The sequence below is a fragment of the Ursus maritimus genome, unplaced genomic scaffold, assembly GCF_017311325.1.
Source record: "Ursus maritimus isolate PB19 unplaced genomic scaffold, ASM1731132v1 scaffold_36, whole genome shotgun sequence".
NCBI classification, from domain to species: Eukaryota; Metazoa; Chordata; class Mammalia; order Carnivora; family Ursidae; genus Ursus; species Ursus maritimus.
In genome coordinates, this window is record NW_024426230.1 from 10,575,744 (window position 1) to 10,597,762 (window position 22,019).

The window sequence follows — 22,019 nt, forward strand, 5'->3', positions numbered from 1 at the left end:
CGGAACACTCTTGCAAATTTTACAGCTCAAATAGGAAAGAAGCCTGAGAGTCTTCCCAGATTTGACAACAACCCTAAATATTTACACGACATCATCAATCGTTGTTGTGAAAAACTATCAATTTTTAAAAGTTTGAACAACCATGCCAGAGGAAAGAGAAAATTACCTTTCTATTTACTCTACGAAAAATCATATTGCAAAGTCGTCATCATATGAATCTGTGATTAAAACTATGAAGTCAAAAATTTAGGGAAAAAGTATTTTAGAGGTACTTAAAGGAGTTAATTTTTTTTTAATTATGTGACTTTCTAGATTTTGTGATGTTGTGGTATTTGTCAACTTTTTAAAAATTTGTGATTATTGTCATTTCTCTTTGCATTCTAAATGAATATTTTTGTACCTTATTTTGTATTTATAATTTTGTATTCTTTTTCTGAAAATGGCCTCCGCTATTATGCGAGCTTCAAGGTCCCATTCAAACCTGGATTCATCCTTGTGTGGAGAAATGCCAGGACAGAAAGCACACTGGGTCATTATTGATCAAGGCGGAACATTTATAAACCCCACACCACGTGAAAAGGGAAGCAGACAAAGGATCTAGAAAATCCCTTGAGAGAAACAAGCAGTGAACTTGATAAATTCCAGAAATGAAAAGCAAATGCCTTTGGCAGCTCTTGACACATTCCTGGAGTTCTCTTCACTGACAAGTCAGGTTTATTTTGGAAGAAATGGTTCCCTTTCCTGCGCTCAGCCCTCAAGTCAGATTCCTCAGGATTCTGTGCTTGTCCTTCCCTCCTTACTCTGCACAATTAAAAATTAACGACATCACCTCATCTATTCCCAAGTTCATAATCAACACCTATAATCTAGTCGCTTTTGACTTTCTCTAGGACTCAAGCTTCAAGCTTCCTACTCAGAGGAACACTTCGGAGCATTTTCCGAACTCACAGTGACCACTCCAGCCGCCGCCTCCCAGGCAGCCATCTTGTGTGATGTGCTCTGGCCTCCAGGCCACAGTTGGTTGAGGAAGGGACAGTCATCTGATCCAGGCCAGAGTTCCTTTTTCTCTACATTTGGAATTGAGACAGAGAGGGCAAAAGATCAACTGACTTTCCTTCTCCAGAGAGCTAGACCTGTAAAAAGTAAGTGAGGCTGGGCTGTGGGGCAAGCGCTTCTCGCAGCAGAGACTCAGGGGAGGCCAGCGCACACGCAAAAAGAAGGAGCCAGAGTGCACAGAGAAGCAGTTCTGACTCCCCGCCAGAGCGGCTACCCGGCTTTCCAGGTCCCTGTGTCAGAACCTCCCCAGGATCCCGTTGACAAGACACCTCTGCATTCCCATAACATATTTCTCATTTCGGCCTCAGTTAGCACAAGCTGGTTTCTGATACTTGGACCCAGAAAGGTATGTCTAACTAATAGAGCCGCCAGGTCATATACAAACTCAGATTAATCAACCCCAAAGCATTAACAGAGAAAATTCCCTTTCCAGAGGAAAAGCTGCCATTAGATTTGAGGGCATCTGAGAATTTTTTTTCTAGGTAGAATTTTTGGAGCTCACTTCAATTTAATTACAGAAAACTGTACTGTTAAATATCATCAGCTTCATTACAGTAATTTGGATCACAGTCCAGCTGTTTCTTTATGGATATATAACTTCATGTAGATTGGATTCCCCTGTAGGAGATTGAGATTATTCCAACTTTTCCTGGAGTGATAGAATGAACTGCAAATTGATAAAAATTATCCATATGAGGTTTACCAATAATAATTGCAGGAAATCTTTCCTAACATGGCATATTATATTGGAGTGCATGCAAATAAAGCCTGTATTTAAATTTTTAAAGAGCTGCCTTTACCTAATGATACCACAACGTAGTATTGGTTTGATAATTATCATTTTCTAAAATGACTTTACAACGGCATCTTAAATAACTGAAGAAAGTGAAGAAAAATAGATTCCCATAAGGGAAAAAATGTATGGTAGAATAGTTCATTTCAAAAGTGTTCAGGAAAGGGGAACTTTAGAAAGTCTCTTTATATGAGCTATGTGCTAGAATCCTTATTGCAGCATGATCTAAAAACTGGAAACAACCTAAATATCCACAATAGGATGTTGGTTGGGTAAGCCACAGAAATCTCTGTAGATATTAAATATCATGTAGGCTTATAATTGTTGATGTGGAAATATATTCACTGGGGGAAAAACAGGTTTTAAAGAGGCAGGTTTCAATCCCATTTTTGTAAAATAAGTCAGTAAATAAATAATACTGTGTGAATCTGGCGTTTCAAATGATGTATGCCAAAATGTAAATGGCAGTGCTTTTCTCTGGGTGATGGAAATACAGGTGAATTATTGGAATTTCTATGTTTTCGTATGATCTGCCCTTTTATTTTTATTTATTTTTTTAAAAGATTTTTTATTTATTTATTCGACAGAGATAGAGACAGCCAGCGAGAGAGGGAACACAAGCAGGGGGAGTGGGAGAGGAAGAAGCAGGCTCATAGCGGAGGAGCCCGATGTGGGGCTCGATCCCATAATGCCGGGATCACGCCCTGAGCCGAAGGCAGACGCTCAACCGCTGTGCCACCCAGGCGCCCTGATCTGCCCTTTTAAAACAATGTATACATATTACTTTCATCATTAGAACCAACAGTAATATTATTTTCATTTTTTAAAATCTCAACTTGAAGGGTAGAGCCCAAGAGTTTTGATGTAGAAGAAACAGTAAAAGCTTCCCTCATCCAACTCCCCCACCCCCACCCTTTTACTGCCAGTGCTACAATCCCTTCTGGAGGTTTCTGATACACCCTCACCCAGACTTAATGAATGAATGGGAAACTCACCACCTTCCAAGTATAACAAGATAATTCTGATGGCAGCAGAATTCCATTTGGGATGGGAATAGAGTTTGGAGAAATCCAGAACACTGGGGGGCACTAGAGTGTGGTGAGCCCCCAAGACCATGGGGTATACCTATGATCAAGTGTTCTGTATGAGACAAGGGGAATAATCTGTGGTCTTCCTGAAGGGAATGGGAGAGAGCTTTGCAGAGAAAGACGAGGAGAGAGGGCATTTCACAAGCTGGAGGGAGGCTGGGACCACTCTGCAGCCACCTTTGAGAGGGGCCGGAGGGAGCTCTTTCCACCTAGGGCACCATGAGACTATTACTTGGTTTGTTTGAGGTTTTTTTCCCGTGGTTTTTTGTTTTTTTGGTTTTTTTTTTTTTAAGATTTTATTTATTTGTCAGAGAGAGAGCAAGCAAGAGCACACACAAGCAGGGGGAGCGGCAGGCAGAGGGAGAAGCAGGCTCCCCACTGAGCAAGGAGCCCAATGAGGGACTCAATCCCAGGACCCCGGGATCATGACCCACACTGAAGACAGACGCTTAACAGACTGAGCCACGCAGGGATCCCTTTTCCTGTGATGTTAACAGCTCCTTGTCTCTTCTTTGCTTCCTCCCACTCTGATTTTTTTTTAGTGAAAATAAAACCCATGGGTGACTTTAAACCTCAACTGACATGCTGTGAAACAGCACCCAGAGTCAGCATTAACCGCAAGACCAGAACTTGCCAAACTCTCCGTCACAGCTCTGGACCCTCACCTGGTGGCAACGGAGGGAGGAGGGTCTGTCTTGCTGGGGTTCCACAGGCCCAGGCGCCAGCGGCCTGCGGGTGTGGGTTACGCGGGGCAGCCCTTCCCACTGTTCCAGAGCTCTGCATCTGCCTCCGTGCCTTGGGTTCTGCTCCGTAACAACTCAGTCTGTCTCATCCCCCTTCCAAATGAAAGATAAAGGAAAGGTGATGCCCTTGAAATATTAAACCAAAGTAATTTTCATTCCCCATAAGTGGTGGTGTCCTATGACCCCTCACTCGTTGAATCAATGGGTTTGACTACTTCAGGGAAAGGCTGCATACTTAAGTAGAACAAAGTCATTACTCAGCTTAGAGTGTCAAACTCCATTTCTTCAGTTCACAGCAAGATAATTCCAGGCTTTGTTAAGAGAAAAAAAGGGTTTTGCCTAAATTCAAGAAGTTTTCTTTTCAACATTTTAAGAGCAAAGCTCAGGGGTCTGAGCCCAGAACTTCACTAGAATGCTTTGGTCTTCACACTGCTGTGTGCGTCCCTCTGGGAGTGCATGAAGGTTTGCTAAGGGATGCGTGGTCACTGGGGAGTTTAAGGGAACAGTTTTCAAAATAATCAACTTGCATCTGTATTCTTTCCTAAGATTAACCTACTTTTAGAATTTGCAGATAGATTACCCTGCTTTTTCAAAGTATTCTTCTCCTTTACAAAAGAAAAGCATACCTCTCATTGTCCAGAATCCTAAAATAGTAGTTTGCCCAAGGGTACAAAAACCTCTGGGTCTCCAAACGACTGGACAGTTCAAGAATGCATGCCCCTGAGGAAGGGTGCTTTGGGAGTAGCCCCGGGTGAGCTCCCAGGTGAGCTCCCAGGAAAATACTGAGGGCCACAGGGCCTCCTCTCATCCAGGCTGCAGCGTCATCCACGGCTAAGTGCCTCATCTATTCATCTTTGTTTCTGTGTATTAGAATTCAGAAGTGATATGGTTGTCATGAGGACTTATATTGAAACATTGACTTAAACTGAGAAATAAAATCCAGACCTGTCTGGACAGAAAGTATGGCTGCTTTGGCTGACTGGCTAGATAACAAAAACTGACTTTGCCAGTTAGGCTCTGTGTGGTTATTTTCCATACCTTGAATGAGCAAAATCGAATGTTCTAAGGTTTTAACAAAAATATATTTAGAGCATATATACAATACAAAATACACCAGAGATAACATCTTTTGCAACTATTAAACGTGAGATAAAAATTTTCAGATGTCGGGGGCGCCTGGGTGGCACAGCGGTTAAGCGTCTGCCTTCGGCTCGGCGTGATCCCGGCGTTATGGGATCGAGCCCCACATCAGGCTCCTCCGCTATGAGCCTGCTTCTTCCTCTCCCACTCCCCCTGCTTGTATTCCCTCTCTTGCTGGCTGTCTCTATCCTGTCGAATAAATAAATAAAATCTTTAAAAAAAAATTTTTTTTTCAGATGTCAACCTAAAAATGTGGAAGCTTTCAGAATTCTTGTAGAGGGTACAAGAGGAAAGTTTGCTAAAAAACAAAAACAAAAACAAAAACAGTGTAGAGGGGTGCCTGGGTGGCTCAGTCAGTTAAAGCAGCTGCCTTTGGCTGAGGTCATGATTCTGGAGTCCCGGGATCGAGCCCCACATCGGACTCCCTGCTCCGTGGGGTATCTGCTTCTCCCTCTCTCTCTGCCCCTCATTCTGCTTGTGCTCTCTCTCTTTCAAATAAAGAAATACAATCTTAAAAAAAACAAAAAACAAAAAAACAGTGTAGAGAGGCAGGGTAAAGTGGAAACCCATTTTTAGTTGGACATGAAGGGGAAGTGAGGTGAAGGGCAAGAGGTCCAGGTGAATGTGGAAGCTCCCTCCTCTGCCCCCACCCTGGGACCAGCCTAAAGATCCAAGAGCCAGTGGGGAGCAGGAAGTACTTGGAATGAACAGATAAATCTGAGAGAATCCAGAGCACAAGGACTTGTTTCTTGCCCTCCAAGACATAGTAGCTGAGGAAAACCTCAAGCATCTTAGCCCATGACATGAAGTAACCCCAGGGCAGTGGACACTGTGGTAAAGTACCCTTAGGTAGAGAAGCACAGAGAGACCACCAGGCCCTGCTGCCTATGGCAGTCACGTGAGGTGAAAGAAATTCCCAAGGCCCTACAAGACCCACTGAGGGATATGCAAGGTGACCAGGAGTTCAGAATGGCCGGATCTGTGGAAGAAGGTGGCTGAACTCCCCAGGTACAATCCTACTCCCTCCCTTCTTCTCTCCCCCCCCGGCCCCATATCATCCAGAAAGAAGAAAGGAGGCTGGATGAAGGAGGAAACCTGAAGGAGGCAGTTTTAAACCAGCTGTAGGACTCTTACCCTGCATCTGTAAGTCATCAAATAATTTACACAGGTAACTGCTTTTTCATTAGAGTAATATATATAGTCATTGAGTTTTATTTTGTTGGTTTTTTTCTCTATTCTCTATTTTTTTCCTCCAAGTTTTTATCTAAATTCAAGTTAGTTAACATATAGTGTAGTATTGGTTTCAGGAGTAGAATCCAGTGATTTATCACTTACATACAACACCCAGTGCTCATTCTATCTAGTGTCCTCCTTTATACCCATCACCCATTTAGCCCATCCCCCCATTCACCTCCCTCCAGCAACCCTCAGTTTGTTCTCTGTAGTTAAGAGTCTCTTATGGTTTGCCTCTTTCTCTGTTTTTATCTTATTTTATTTTTCCTTCCCTTCCCCTATGTTCATCTGTTTTGTTTCTTAAATTCCACATATCAGTGAAATCATATGGTATTTGTCCTTCTCTGACTTGCTGACTTCCCTTAGTACAATACACTCCACATAATACACCCCACATAATATATCCACATAGTTGCAAATGGCAAGATTTCATTCTTTTTGATAGCTGTATAGTCATTGAGTTTTAGAGCTTGAAGGAACTTGAGAGATGGTCAGCCCTTCACTCTCATTTGACAAATATGGAAACTAAAGCCTAGAGTGACAATGTGAGTTGGCCTGTGTTTGAGAGCTGGTGTCAGCAGGGGTGACTCCCGCCGCTTCACCTTCAGACTGGGTCTTTGGTAGTCCTTTATGGCACCAGCCTTCTCATGCTTTTTGGAGTGGAAATTCTTCCCACTCAGCTTGGATGCTCTGCGATGTGTTCCGAATACCTCCAGTTTGGCTGAGCTGCTGAGACCTCCAGAGTAGCCAAGAACACTTGACATCTCACACTGGTTTAACTGTACACGAAGAGAACAATAGTGAAACAAGCTTTGTAAACACTGGCATTAGGCATCATGAAAGCACTTTATAGCAGGGCTGCCCAACTGAAACTTCTGCAGTTTTGGAGATGTTCTATCTTGGCACTGCCCAGTATCGGGCTGTTGAGCCTTTTGAACATTAGAAGTGTGGTTAGTATGACTGAGAAGCTGAATTTTAAATTTCACTCAGTTTTAATTAATTTTAACTTATATATGAATAACCACATGTGGCGACTATACTGGACAGTGTAGCTCTAGAATTTTCACAAAAATGAGGTTCCTCCTTTTTTTTTTTTCCATCACAATTATCAGGAAATTGGCTGAAACCAATAACTTGGGGAGTTCTTGAGGAGACAGTATTTTATATTGTGCCAGAGCAACAGTCATTCTCTGGAAGATCACACATGTTCCTCTGAAGGCCCAAGGTTGAGAATAAATCTTAGTCACTAGACCAAGACTTATTGGTGTCATTTACTTAATTTTGTATTGACTTTTACTGTGCGTGTGATTTTCAAAATTAAATTCCGTTTTAATAGCTTTAATGTTTTCCTAATTCCCCTAAATTTTCAGATGATATTTGGTCTCTAGTACTACTGGACCCATTATGTATTGCAGCATAAAAATCCTCCCAAGACTTTGTGGCTTGGAACACAACATCTTCATTATCACAAGTTTCTGGGGGTCTAGAACCAGGGCACAGCTTAGCTGGATTCCTTGGCTCAGAGTCTTTCAAGAGGCTGCAATCAAGGTATCAGCAAAACTGCAATCATCTCGAAGCTCAACCAGGGGAAGATGTAGTTCTAAACTCCTTCCTACGGCTGTTGGCAGGCCCCGGGCCCTGGCTGACTGTTGGCTGAAGGCATCAATCCCTTGCCATGCAGGCCTCTGAAGAACGCTACTCACAACACTGCCGCTGGCTGGCGGCTGTTCTCTGTTCCTTGCCACATGGGCCTCTACTCAGAGCTGATCACAACATGGTAACCTGTTTCACCAGAGAGAAGGCAAGAAAAGCCAGGGACAGAATGGGAGCAAAGGGCCTGCTCTTTTGTAATCTAATCTCAGAAGCAACATCCCATCACTTTTACTGTATTGTTAGAAGCAAGTCATTAGGTACAGCCCTCACTCCAGGTGAAGGGATTAGACAAGAAAAATGTGAGCAGCAGATCTCCACAACGACTTTATAGAAGGGTCTTTTCCTTGCTGGTCTAGTCAATCTTGAATCTTAGCTTCAGGGTCAGCTCTAACAAGAGTCATACTCAGAATGTGGGTGTGTCCAATGTCACCCACCCAGATAGTGGGAGAACTAGACCTAGAATCCAAGTCTCCTAAATTCCGGATCAGTCCTCTGTTTTCTGTCATGTGGTTAGGACTCCAACACAGGTACATGGAGCCCCACAGTGCCAAGCAAAAGCATTTTGACTTTAAAACACAGGCTCTAAGTTTTCTAAACAGAAGAGTGCTATGACAGAAGTGATTTTTAAAGAAAGATTAGTGTGATGACTGTGAAGTGAATTGGAGAGGGAAACACTGGAAATTACATTAATTCCAATTTATTTACACTTAGCATATTTATGCTCCACAGTTCTGTAGTTTGCGATTGTAAAAACATCCCACGTGTTTTCGTAAGTCCTAATAAAATGGTCTTTGAAAGAATTATTTGGGCCAAAAATATATCAAGTAAAATGTTACATTGGAAAGTCTAGACCAAGTTTTATAATACACAATATTTTCACATGTGCACATTGAAATAAACTCTAAAAATGATCTCCAGCGAATTTCCAGAAATGACGTCTCTACTAACATAGGAAGCCCCTGAGAGAGTCAGAACTTGAAAACCCTGAGAAGATACTGTAGTCTGTAAAATGTTTTAAAGTACTATCCTTCTAACCCTCTACCTCCAGCCATGACAACACGTAAACTTGCATTTAAACAAGTAGGATGGTGTGGCTAAGTCTTCTACTTATCCATCAATATTCACCCTTGTCGTCTTCTTTTAATAGTAAATTTTCTGAGGCTTAGCTGGCCACATTGCCTAGTCAAGACTACCTTTCCTAGCCTCCCTTACAATTAGGTACAAAAAGACAAAGTTCTGGCCAATGGGCTATGATGTAACTCCTTCCTGGTTGTGTCCTTAATGGGAAAAGTATGTGTTCCCCTTACTCCTTCTCCCCTTCTGACTGGTTGGTATGCAGATGTGATGACAGGAGCCGGGAGTAGTCAGAGGTGAAAGCTCCCATAACAGCCTTGGACCATTTACTTATGGAAATTTCCATGACAGTTAAAAATTTCTTTTTTGCCTAAGCCACTGTGGTTTGGAGTGTCCATATTAGAGCAGTTTATACTATAACTTAACTACTACAATAACTAACTAATAACTTGGTTCTCTACCTAAAGAAATAACAGAAAAAAATTTTTAATAAATAACAGACACCTAGACAAAAGTGATAAGGAAAACGGATGTATTGGGCATGTTAAATTCTTGCTGTCCTCTTCTACTTCCTGCGGAAGCTACCAGGATCATAATGGTAGTAGCAAACTCCTAATTTTTCTTGCTATTTGACTTTATTCCCTCTATTTTTAAAAAATATTTATTTCTATTTATTTATTTATTTTAAAGAATGAGAGAGAGATCACGCACAAGTGAGCTCGAGCTGGTGGGGAGGGACAGAGGAAAAGAATCTCAAGCAGACTCCCAGGCATACCTACTCCTCTTCTTAGCCAATAATTTAAAAAGCGGTAATGTACATAATGTAAGTTCAGGCTTGCTAATGTGTCAAGGGTGACTTTAAGTTTCCCTTTCTCAAAGTTGCCATTTGACTAGGGTCAGGAACTAGAGCTATTTAGCTCAGTGTTGATAAATGTTAAACCACTGGCTCCCCAGGGCAAAACAAGCCCCAGCTGGTAGAATTTGCCAATTTCCATGGTGTAAATAACTCCGGCCATGGTCAATTTCAAGCTAGGAATATGAGAAGAAATGTTCACATGTGCACTGTGCAAGGTAATACCAGCTGGCTCCAGAACACTGGGCTCTCTCTATCTGCTGCCTCAGCCGAGATTGCTTCCTGATTTCCTTACACTCTGGAGGAGGATGAGAAATTTCCGGGATGTGCACCAGGAATAGTTAAGACAGTGTGGAGTGTGGCTCTCATGCTCTCGGAACTGCATCTGGGGCCTGACCTTCATCTGCTTTATGATGCTCCTGCAGTAACATTTCATCCTTTTGATTCAAGTCAGCGGCTGGTCAACTTGACTGCACACTGGCAACCCTGGGGAGTTTTAAAAACTAGCAATGTCTAGGGTCCAGCCCCAGAGATTCTGGTTCAATTGATCTGGGCTGGGAGTGTTAAAAGCAGATGATTTTAACTGCAGCCAAGATTGAGAACTGCTAGTTTAAAGCAGTAGACCTCTGGGGCACCTGGGTAGCTCAGTCGGTTAAGCAGCCAACCAGTCAACTCTTGATTTTGGCTCAGGTCATGATCTCAGGGTCCTGGGATCAAGCCCTACATCAGGCTCCCTGCTCACTGGGGAGTCTGCTTGAGGATTCTCTCTCTCCCTCTGTCCCTCCCCCTACTAGCTCTCCCTCTCTCTCTCTCAAATAAATCTTTAAAAATAAATAAAGTAGCAGACCTCTTATTTATGTGGCAGAGGGTTGGTATTACTATCTTTGTTTTTGGCATCAAGAGGAAAAGTTACACTTACAACGCCTGGTAAAAGGGGATGAAGTCAAAAGCAAGGCCAGGACGGTTTCTTAGTGAAAGGGACGCCTGAGGAGAAGAGGTTTGTGTTCTGCCTTCACTGTGGATCCTACAAAGACCCTTAAATATTACTTTTCTGAGCCCTTAAGAAAACACTAGTGAGTCTTCCTTTTTAATTAGAGATTTTAGTAAGCATAGGAAATGCTGAAATCCTAGGAAGCTGTTATAAATCATTTAATCATCTGTTATGTTTTGAATTTATATAAACTGGTATTTTCATCGTGAAATCTGGTTCAATTTCTTTCTGTCCATGTTAGAAGAAGATGCTAAATTTACTGCTATTCAAAAATCAGCAGACAACTAGGTTGTGCAGTTTTTGACCATGAAGTTAACCTCTGAAGTAAGCTGTGATTAGAATTTTGCAAATTGGGGCGCCTGGGTGGCTCAGTCAGTTAAGCCTCTGACTTTGGCTCAGGTCATGATCTCAGGGTCCTGGGGTGGAGCCTGAGGTCGGCTCTGAGCTGAGCAGGGAATCTACTTGAGGATTCTATCTCTCTGCCTCTCCCCCTGTTCACCCTCTCTCTCTCTCTCTCTCTCTCTCTCTCACTTTCACTCTCAGTCTCAAATAAGTAAATCTGTAAAAATAAAAAAGAATTTTACAAATTGATAAAATTGCTGGTTTACTAATGAATCCTTTTCATGCAGTATTATTTCATACAATAATCCATGCAAGTCTATATATAAATACTCAGACAATATAAGCAAGACACTAAAGATCTGTCGAGCCCAGCACACGGTCAGTAGAGGCGCAGCATGAGGTGGAGGAAGAACTGAGAAGCAGGAGGCCGGGGTGCTCAGCTTGACACTGTTCAAGCCTGATGCAGTTTCCTGAGTCATAGAAATAAGGGCTTAGAACAGGGTGACTTTGGCCTCTTCACCTTTAATATTTTGATAAAGTATCCTGAGACTGAAACCCATCAGAGGTGTCAATGCACCATATAGGTTCTTTCCCCTAGGTTTGGCAGACATTGACAAACTCTGAGAATGAGTGTCTATTTCTAGTTTCTTTCCTCTACCCCCGAGTTTATATTTTTTCTAAATCAGACATTGTAAATAAGTCTCATCTCCAGGTCCAGTCCATTTGACTAGTAGTGTTAGGAGTCAGTTAGGTAGTCAGGGCCAGGGTCACCAACAAGAAAATATGGAGTCAGGACAGCTGAGACAAAACAGCACTAACATCCTGTTTTCAACTTAGACAGGACCGCACTAGCATTCTGCTTTGCAGCCTTTGCAGAAACGACTTCTGCAGAATGTCCTAAAATAAAACAATTAACCACAAAGCATTTGCTCTTTTTTTTTTTTAAGATTTTATTTATTAGAGAGACAGCACGAGAGGAGGAGGGGAGAGAACATGAGCAGGGGGAGGGGGAGGGGCAGAGAGAGAAGCAGACTCCCTGCTGAGCAGGGATTCTGATGTGGGGCTCGATTCCAGGACCCTGGGATCATGACCTGAGCCAAAGGCAGATGCTTGACTGACTGAGCCACCCAGGCACCCCAACCACAAAGCATTTGTCCCTATCACAAGCAAGGGGCAGTTAAGACATCAGCCCCCAGATGTCAGCCCAAAAGGACTATCAGCACATAAACATTAGCCTAATAGGTAGAAAAATGCATGATCAAAGCCCTGACAGGCACCACTCAGCACACCCTGATTGCTTAGTTTCACAAAAGGGCTCATAAAAACCCCTAATCTTAGAAACTCCAAAGCAACCCTCTTGGGTTCCCTCCCTCTTTGGGACATTTGTACTATAGCTCAATAAACTTTGCTTTGCTGCCCACTACTCTTGGTCTGGTCTACCTCTTCATTCCTCAAAGCAGTGCACCCAAGAACCCCATGAGCATAAAGACAGAGAAATCCTGCAGCAGAAGCAGGCTCCCACAGCACCATGTTGAGAAGGTTTCTGAAGCCAGGGGCAAACCTGGTGGGGGCTCAGAATGCCATGAGAAATGGGGATCGTCTTAGGTCCGAATGGGGGGAAACAGCAAGATGGGCATGACACGTGCCATCCGTGTTCCCAATCCTTCTATTGAGACCAGTGTTTTCTTCACCTCCCATTAGGTACTCCTGAAGTGAAACGAACTGGGGCCTCTATATTCTACCATCTTCCACCAGGAAAATTTGGTCCATTATCAAAGTCGAAATGGATCAGAAGGTAATTCAACCAAAGCATTTGGTTACTTACTGAGTCTTTGAGAAGCAGCTTCAATTTGGGTAAAATCTTTATAATGATCAAACAACCAGTAGTTGATTCATTTAAACAACTAATTTACTTAAAGAAAAAAACAACCACCTTGTTATTTTGTTTTGGCTAAAACAAACAAACAAACAAACAAATACAAAACCCCCTGCTTTTTGATTCTTTGGCTTTTAAGCTAGTCCCATTAGACACAGTCTAAAAGATAACAGAAATCGTGACCTTCCTTCTCTCCCACCTCCTTAGGCCTGGGTGGCAGCAGTTTTCTGTGTCAGCTGTGTGTCACCACAGCATGATCTGAACAGTAATTAACTACTTTAGAAGTTAATCCAGCATATACTTTGAAGCAGAAGCAATTCCATTCCTAATAGTTGCTTGGCAGATTGATTCTTACTTCTGGCTCTTGAAACTGTATGTAGTAATTGCCCCAGAATTTAAAAAATCATCTGGGGAATTCCTTCTTCCACATCTAGGGTACAAACAGCTAATGACTTTGACATTTCATATTGTGTGTGTGTGTGTGTGTGTGTGTGTGTGTGTGTGTGTGTGTGTTATGGAGGAAGGGGTTGTGCTGCTTTCTGAACAGTGTCTTGAAAATCACTGTAAAGACCTGAACAACCCTTATTTGACCAGACTGTAAAACTGAGTTTCGAAACTAGTAAATCGATAACGTGTAGAGAGAACTCTTTACGAGGCAGGTCTCAAGAGTGGATGCTCATGGGGCGCCTGGGTGGCTCAGTCGTTAAGCGTCTGCCTTCAGCTCAGGACGTGATCCCAGAGTTCTGGGATCGAGCCCCACATCGGGCTCCTCCGCTATGAGCCTTCTTCTTCCTCTCCCACTCCCCCGCTTGTGTTCCCTCTCTCGCTGTCTCTCTCTCTCTGTCAAATAAATAAATAAAATCTTTAAAAAAAAAAAAAGAGTGGATGCTCATGCACTTGGATACTCTGGTTACAGAGTCGCCTGCTTTCATGTTGGTTTTGGTGGTGCTGTTACTGTTTGTAAACCGGTGTTGTGACTGTCTTCAGAGCAACAACTCAGTTTGCAAACTAACCACTCGTTTTCTTGATCGAAAGATCTTACTTTAACACTGTTCTCATATGCCTTCATTTTATGCCTATGTCGATTTGATCATTAGACTATGTTCCGCACGCTACCCTTCCTAAACTTGCCAAATTCCTTGTGAGTGCGTCAGACCGTCTTCCAATTTCCAATTGCTTCCATCTTCCCCAACATTATAGTCTCATGCAGCACTTGACATACAAGAAAGACCTCCCTGAACAGGCTATGAATTAACTATCATGATGGTTGTGTTTAGTTTATATTAGTCATTTATACTCTGTCCCTCTTCAAAAACTAAATGTGGGATAAAATTAGAGATGGTTCAGTTGGGGTCTTTAGCTGTTTTCGGTTATTCATCAATCAATGTAAATCCTTGAACTCAAATAGACTTCAATATCTTAATGGTTTGAAATTCTAAAAGTAATTGAACTTATAAACCAGGGATAAATCTCCAGTTTGGGGGTAACTAAAGGAATCTGTAAAAAAAAAAAAAAAAAAAAGATTTAATGGTAAAAAGAAAACAGGAAACTTAGGCCTTGCTCTCAAATTGGTTGAAGTTTGGTTGGAGATCAGACTAATGTGCATGAGACAAGAAGTACAGTTGAGGCATTTGACTACTGAGTCGTAAAGGTGCTCTGTAAGTTATGGGGGGCGTGACCCCTGAGGATTGGTTAATGATTAAAGGCTTCAGGGATGAGGTAAATTGAGTGAAGTATTAAAGGAAAACAAGGTTTGGAAAGGCAGAGGGAGAAGAGCAGGCATTCCGAGTGAGGCGCTGACAAGGGCAAATGCATGGAGAGAGAAAAACCAGCGTGGTCAATGAGGTGGTCAGCCCGTCTATGACAGGGGTTTGGAATACGGTGGCAATTATGTAAGTGTGATGGGTAGGCGTCCAAATATGGTGGGGCTTTAAAGCTACACTGAGAAGCTTGTGGTTCATGTGACAGAAAATAAGGGGCCACGGAAGGATTTTGACCTAGGGAGTGACATTATAAAACAGTGTTTTCAGATTGTATTTCTGGAGTGATACAGAGGATGAAGCCAGACTAGGAACCAGGCAGCTGAGTTGGCTTGCCTTAAGGAAAACAGGACGTTCTGACTACAGTGAAGGCTGTGGGGACAGAGACAAGAGAGAAGTCAAAAGAAATTTCAACCCGTCTCTGTGTCCGGCTAGATGTGGGATAAGGATGGAGTAAGTCAAGGGTACATTTATTTGAAGGTGGGTGAAGGTTGGGGTGGGGGGTTTCAATGACAGAACCAGGGAAACCAGAGGAGGAAGTGTCTTTGAATGTGTAGAATTTGAAATGACAGTGAGCCGTGTAAGGAGGGGACCCTGTAGGAGGTTGATTTGAGGAAATAATGAAACTTTGTTTCAAAACCTGAATCTAAGTCATTTAACTGCACTAACAAGGAGAGTAGTGCCTGACTCACACGGCTGTGGAACTGATTAGCTGTAGTAAGAATGTGAAAGTGTTTTGCAAAGTGCTATCCAAATGTATGCCTTCAGCAGCTTACCGGGCGAGCAACCTCTCCCCGGCGGCGTCTGAGGCTGAAGAGGATGTAAAGCTTCTGCTCATCAATTTCACTCTGGTATGTTTGAGATCTATCACTTCTGGTGACAGAGAGACTGGTTGGGAGGCCTTTGCAGTGAAACAGGTAAGAGGTGAGAAGGATCTGGCCGAGGATAGTGACAGGGCAGGTAGAATTCGGGAGACTTGCACGCTTTTCAGGAAGAAGAATTGATTGGTTGTGGGAAATGAGTAAGAGGAAGGATCCTGGGATGACATCCAGGCTTCTGGTACGGAGTATTGATAGACTGTGGTTTAAATCACTGAGAAAGAAAAGGTGGGAGGAGGAGCAAACTTGATCAGGGAGGAATCCACGAATTTAGTTTGCACACTGCGGTAGGCAGAATCCTGCCCCACCCAAGGAAGGCCACATCCTAATTCTCAGAACCTGTGATCATGTTTATGGAAAAGGGACTTTGCAGATGAGATTAAAGATTTTGAGATGAGATTATCCTAGACTGTCTGGGTGGGCCCAGTGTCCTGAGTGAAAGAGAGAGGCAAGGAGAGTGAGAGTCGGGGGGGGGTGGGGATGTGACAAGGATGCACCGTTGCTGGCTTTAAAGAGGGAGAGGCTGCAAGCCAAGGAATGTGGCTGGCCTCTACAGGCTGCAAAAGGTAAGAAATGGATTCTGACCTAGAACTCCCCAAACGAACACAGTCTTGCTAAAACCTTGATGTTAGCCAAGGGAAGCCTGTGTTGGGCTCCAGACCTTCAGAACTGCAAAATAATACATTCTGTGGTTTTAAGGCACTAAGTTTGTAGAAGTGTTTTACAGCAGCAATGGGGAGCTAATATCAACACAGGTGAGGTATGTAGGAGTCATCCAAGCAGAGATCGAGGATAGTTTTACATAGAGGTCTGGGATGGAATTACAGATTCGTCTATAATTGGTCATTAGCACATGTCATATATATGTATATTTTAACATCTCTGAAATCAGGATGTGTCTTATAATTGATAATATCTTATAATTGTTGTTGTCAGGCAACAGATGTGTTGTCTGTGCATGTCCAGGTGGCCAGACTAGACAAATGTCACCTCTGGACATTTCAGTCAACAAAACACAAAGACTATTTGAGAAAAGTATGTGAGTCCTGTTGTTGTCTGAACACATTCTGTAAATAAATTTTGGTAAGATCAAGAAAGAGCCCACCTCAACATTTTCAGTATGGGCGTCAATGACTTTGAAGAAATTCTTTGAGACATTAATAATTCTTTTAAGTAATGCCAATTTATCAATATTCATGACAGAACAAGAGCTAGCACTGTGATGGAAAAACAAACATAAAGACAAATATGAGTCAAAAAGTAGCTCTGAGGAGTTGGATTCTGAAAAATCTTAAATAATACATTAATCAATATACTGTGCTTATATTTCCTTTTTATACATGTACAAAAGTCTAAAAGAACTTTTCAAAAGTTATGAAATGAAAATTTTAAGTGATAAGAAAGCATCCTGTCAACCTAATTAACACATGCTTTACTTCTGTCATTCGCAAAAGAATGGTGAACCTTACGATTGAATGGCCTCTTAAACTTGACAGTCTTTATAGCCAAAGAGTTGGGTGAAATGATTCAGAAACTACAGAATAAAAAGGGCAGAAGATTGATGGAAAAAATTTCAGAAATATTAGTAACAAATAATTTGACAATATGTATCTAGAGCCATAAAAATATTTATACTTCTTAATCCCATTTTGGGTAATTCATCCCAAGAAAGTCATCTAAAAGAATAAAAAAATAATTAGACAATGGAAGGTTACTTCCACAAGGCACTGGCACTGATGACAATATCAGAAGCTAGCCTATGACCCTGAGTCCCAGCCTTCTGAAACCGGCAGGTACACCATGCTTCATGCCAAACAAGAAACACAGTTCACAGTTATTCAGAATATAGTAGTAGCTTTGGTGAGTCGTAACTTGTGTACTGGTAACCTTTTCCCCTTTACAAAAGCGTAGACAGAGCATCTTGACTTCTCTGTATAATCTCACGTTTATACTTACCCAGACATGGGAGATAATTGGATCAGTTTGAGCCCATCCAATATGGTGCCACGCTATTGGGCAGTCTCTTACGAAGCCACTTCCTGGGCCTCTCTGAGATCCAGCCTAAATACGTCTGTCTCCAGCCCGGGCACAGATCCCCCAGCCCACTAGTACCTACAGTATGAAACTTTATGAGGAAAGAACTGTCTGTGGCTACTTTCCTCAAAGGCGGCCTATGACCATGGCAGGCACTTAGAATCTCATGGACTCTCTAGAACTACACAGTTTAGGAGGCGGGAAGAGGTATGATTTTGTTGCAGAAAAAAGAGATCATCTAAATATCCAAAAACAGTGAAGTAGATCATTTCATTATTTAGCACATTCACTCAATAGAATTTTATTCACATTTTGGACATGACAATTATGAATAAAAAGAATAACAAGTAGCAACATGGAAAAAAGAGAAACACAATACTGAACATAACTACTAGTGAAGCTTCATAAAAATATATATTTATATTGGACATGATCATAGTTGTGTACGGAATGGGATTTATGAGTGACTATTTTCTCTATAATTTGAATTTTGTGAGGCATTATTATGTTATTTTATAATCATAATAGAAGTAGGAGAAAACATGATTTGAACAACTGTAGTTTATGAAATAAAGTCATCAATCCAACTTCATAAAAGATACATAATCTGGAGTTGCAAACTACTAAAATATGAAATAATTAATAGAAACTTTATGACAAGGTCTGATCTGAGTAAATAATGATTTTAAGTGGACTCATAAAGCCCCAGAGAGAATAATCCATTTACTTTCATGTTCTTTCATTAGAAGTAAATTTGTTACCAATACAGTGCTTCTTGCAAAATCCAAAATAGAGGGGCGCCTGGTTGGCTCAGTTGGTTAAGCATCTGCCTTCAGCTCAGGTCATGATCCCAAGGCCCTGGGATGGAGTCAGCGGGGAGGAGCCTGCTTCCCCCTCTCCCTTTACCTGCCATGCCCCCTGCTTGTGCACGTTCTCTCTGGCAAATAAAATCTTTTTAAAAAAAATCCAAAATAGATTTTTATGTAACTTCTACTTAATAACATTCTTGACATCTTCAAATATCTCAAAGGATTTTCACATATAATAAGCTTTTCTACCCTAACAACTGGGTAGTAATGATCGGTGCCATCTTTTGGTGGAAGAATTGATAAAGCCCTGTCCAAGATAACCACTGCCCAAATATTCAAGTGAAAAATAGAGTTAGCCTTTTGACTGCTTAATTGATAACAACTGCCCTGCATTCTATACTCATCGAGCATTGCTGAATAGTAATTTTCCAGCTACATGAAATTCGTGTCTTTAGCTATCAAGGACCCCCACTCCTACATTGAGAATTATTCTCTTCATTAATGCATCAAAATTTTCTCTACCTTCTTAAACATATGTTGAACATAATTTAGCCTTTCAAAATGGAGGGTTCTAGTTATTAAAATGAATTATCAACAATTATATACTAACTTCTTTGCAGTGATGACTTCTTAGATTATTTAAATTTATGATAATTTTTATGGAAAAATGGCCTCAGATATATTTTTACCTTTTGCATTCCTGAATAATTATTCCTGAACATATATATATGTGTGTGTGTGTGTGTGTGTGTGTGTGTGTGTGTGTATACACATAGACATTCACACACGCGGGCATGCACACACACACATACACAAATTCCAGCCTGGCAAGCCTACCTACTTTCTTACTGCCCCTTCTTTTTTTTTCTTTTATTTTTTTTTTAAGATTTCATTTATTTATTCATTTGTGAGAGAGCAAGCGAGCAGGGGGAAGAGCAGAAGAAGAGAGACAAGCAGACTCTCCAGAGAGCACAGAGCCTGATGCAGGGGTCAACACAGAGCCCATGAAGGGCGATCCCATGACCCTGAGATCATGACCTGAGCCTAAATCAAGAGTCTGATGCTCAACCGCTCAACTGACTGAGCCACCCAGGCACCCCCTTGCTGCCCCTTCTTAATTTCTACTTCTAATTTGCCTTGGACATAAAAACTAGTAAGCAAGTTTATTAAAAGTGTATGTAGAACAAGAGTTTAAAAGTTTGATTTGGGTACTTTAATATATATGTAACATTATAAGCATTGGTATGCAGTTATTTAGAGCTGTTTTATGGCGAGATGAGATTGCTGGAAAAAGAAGCCCCAATTAAGCGCAGGTTGAGAAATAGCCATGTGCCAGGGACCTTGTATTTTATGCCTCACTCCTTGACTTCTAGAAGATTCCCCCCATTTTATCTGGAAGTACGCCACCTCCATCTATGTGGTTATAATGGGAAAAGCCATGGTCAGGAGCTATGATCCCCTCTCCGCATAAATGTTTGGCACAGGAGTAGACAAATGATTGAAGACTAGCCATTCATTTTCTTCTCTGGGCATTTGAAATCAGAAGGAAAGGAGGGAGAAAAGGAGAAAGATCAGTCTCTCTCCAGTGGACAGACCTATCAAATGAAAATTCTGAGAACTGGTAAAGGTCATAATCTCCATCCCATGAACACAAAGGCAGAGAAGGCAGTAAGAGAGGATGAAGCCGATGCACGGAGAAAAGAACGGTAGGAGAGGATGGACAGCTTCTAAGAGCCTGGTTCTAGTGCCTTCCTGAGGCCCAGCTAAATCTTTGTCCTTGAGTTCCATGTATCCTAGGGGAGGACTTTCAAAATACTTAACAGTGGCACAGCAAAGAGAAATCAGGTCAGGGTCAAATGGCTGCTACATAGTCCTGGAAGTCTGCTGCCCTTCTAGGCATTACCCCTTTTTGTGATGGAGCACAGAATCCTGAGAAATCCCCAGAAGACAAGCTGGGCTGGCTGAGGCATGGGGAGGCCTCTGGGGGGTCTCAGAGCAACAGGAACAGAGCATTTTACTTTTTTTTTTTTTAAGGAAGGAAGAACCCCCCCCTTTTTTTTAAAGATTCTATTTATTTATTTGAGAGAGAGACAGAACATACAAGCAAGGCAGGTGGAGGTGCAGAGGGAGAGGGAGAAGCAGACTCCCCACTGAGTAGGGAGCCCGACGCAGGGCTCAATCCCAGGACCCTGAGATCATGACCTGAGCCGAAGGCAGGTGCTTAACCAACTGAGCCACCCAGGTGCCCCAGAAACAGAACACATAAATAACCAGCATCACCATATAAGTGCAACCAACTGACTATCAGCCCTGTCTGTGTCCTTATAAAAAATGTTGCTTTTTCATTTCAGCTAGTTTGAGTGATTTCTGTTATTCACAACTGTAAATCTAAAAAAATTATGATTGGTCCTGTGTCATGGTTTGCTGCTATTTTGCTGACTGAATTTAATGGTGACTTCATAAAGCCTTAGGGGCTGGAACAAACTTTGAGGTACTTTTTTCCAGTTTCCCACTCAAATTTACTTTTTATCCAAATAATTCATCACAAGGAAGAAAAAAAATCTGTGCCTTTTAATTTAATCAAAGTACAAGGAACAAACCCACTGATTAATTTTGTTCATATTATAATGTAATACATGGTCATTGCAGAAAATTGTTTTAAATCTAGATTTAAAAACACTCTTCTCCAATCATTACTTTAAAAAATCACGGTTAACACTTTTATTTGTATATATCCTTATTTTACACATTTATAGAATTCTTGCTTTTCTCAAGAATAGTTTTACATGGCAACCATCTCTTACTTAATATATTATGCCCTTTCTTTCCACAAAGCCCAGATTTTAAAAACCACTTGTCCCGTATTTCATTTCTTGGTGTTTAGGCATTGGTGGAAGGGAGGAGGACAGATCTTCAGAGTTCTTTGAGGTACAAGGTTTATGTAGCTCTTTGCTCCTTGCTCACAGTGCAGATCTCAGGAGAACAGGGTTGACCTTATTTCCAGGCAGAATTATTCATGTCACTACTTTTACTTTGGAAGCTGCTTAGCGAGTCATGTCTGACTGTATGAGAAGGGACGAATTTACACATTCAGCAGCGGGTGCACTGAAGTCAACGAAGTCCATTATTTAATCGCCAGTATTAGCTTCCGAATTGCAAAATGGGAGGAAGACAAATGAGTTATGAAACCTCATATATCACTTAGCTTCCTTACCTTTATCCATTTGGAAGTAAAGTCTTTTCAAGTAAGAAAAGCTGTTTGCATTTAACCACTTAGACGTATATCTAGAGTATTTTTAAGCTGATGCAAATTGTTGGTGTTAAAGAAGATCCACCAGCCCAAGTGAAGTGGCTGGCCACTGCATGGGGACAAATCACCCACAATGCAGCAGAAATGGAGAGACCTGAGAACTCGAATGGCCACAGAGGACTTGCCAGAGATGCTGGAAATAAAGAGCAGCCATTAAGCTATATGAGGCTGGGCAGATCTGTGCTCCTAGAAGCCCGATAAAAGGAAAGAAGAAAAACTACTGCCATTTCAGTCTGCATGGATAACGGTGCGATGTTAAAAAAAAAATGTAGTGATTCACCTGAACTCCACATTCATTGTCATCCGTCTGGATCAGGTGCTCAGTTCTGCAAACCACTTTCGAAGAGGGAGATTGGCAAATTAGAGTATGTCCCACGGTAAACCAA

At 41.7% G+C, this 22,019-nt stretch overlaps 1 long non-coding RNA gene across 2 annotated transcripts in view; it reads right to left on the reverse strand.

Moving 5' to 3' along the window:
• Positions 1-480: 480 nt before the first annotated feature.
• LOC121100283 overlaps positions 481-22,019 on the reverse strand; it is a 148,496-nt gene continuing 126,957 nt past the window's right edge. Inside the window, exons 8-9 of one of the 2 annotated variants that reach the window (XR_005832043.1) lie at positions 3,603-3,773; positions 481-1,067 (exon numbers count right to left, since the gene is read on the reverse strand). This is a non-coding gene — a long non-coding RNA (uncharacterized LOC121100283). Of the gene's footprint in view, positions 1,068-3,602; positions 3,774-6,353; positions 6,833-22,019 lie in introns of those variants that run through there. The other variant, XR_005832044.1, reaches the window with a different exon arrangement.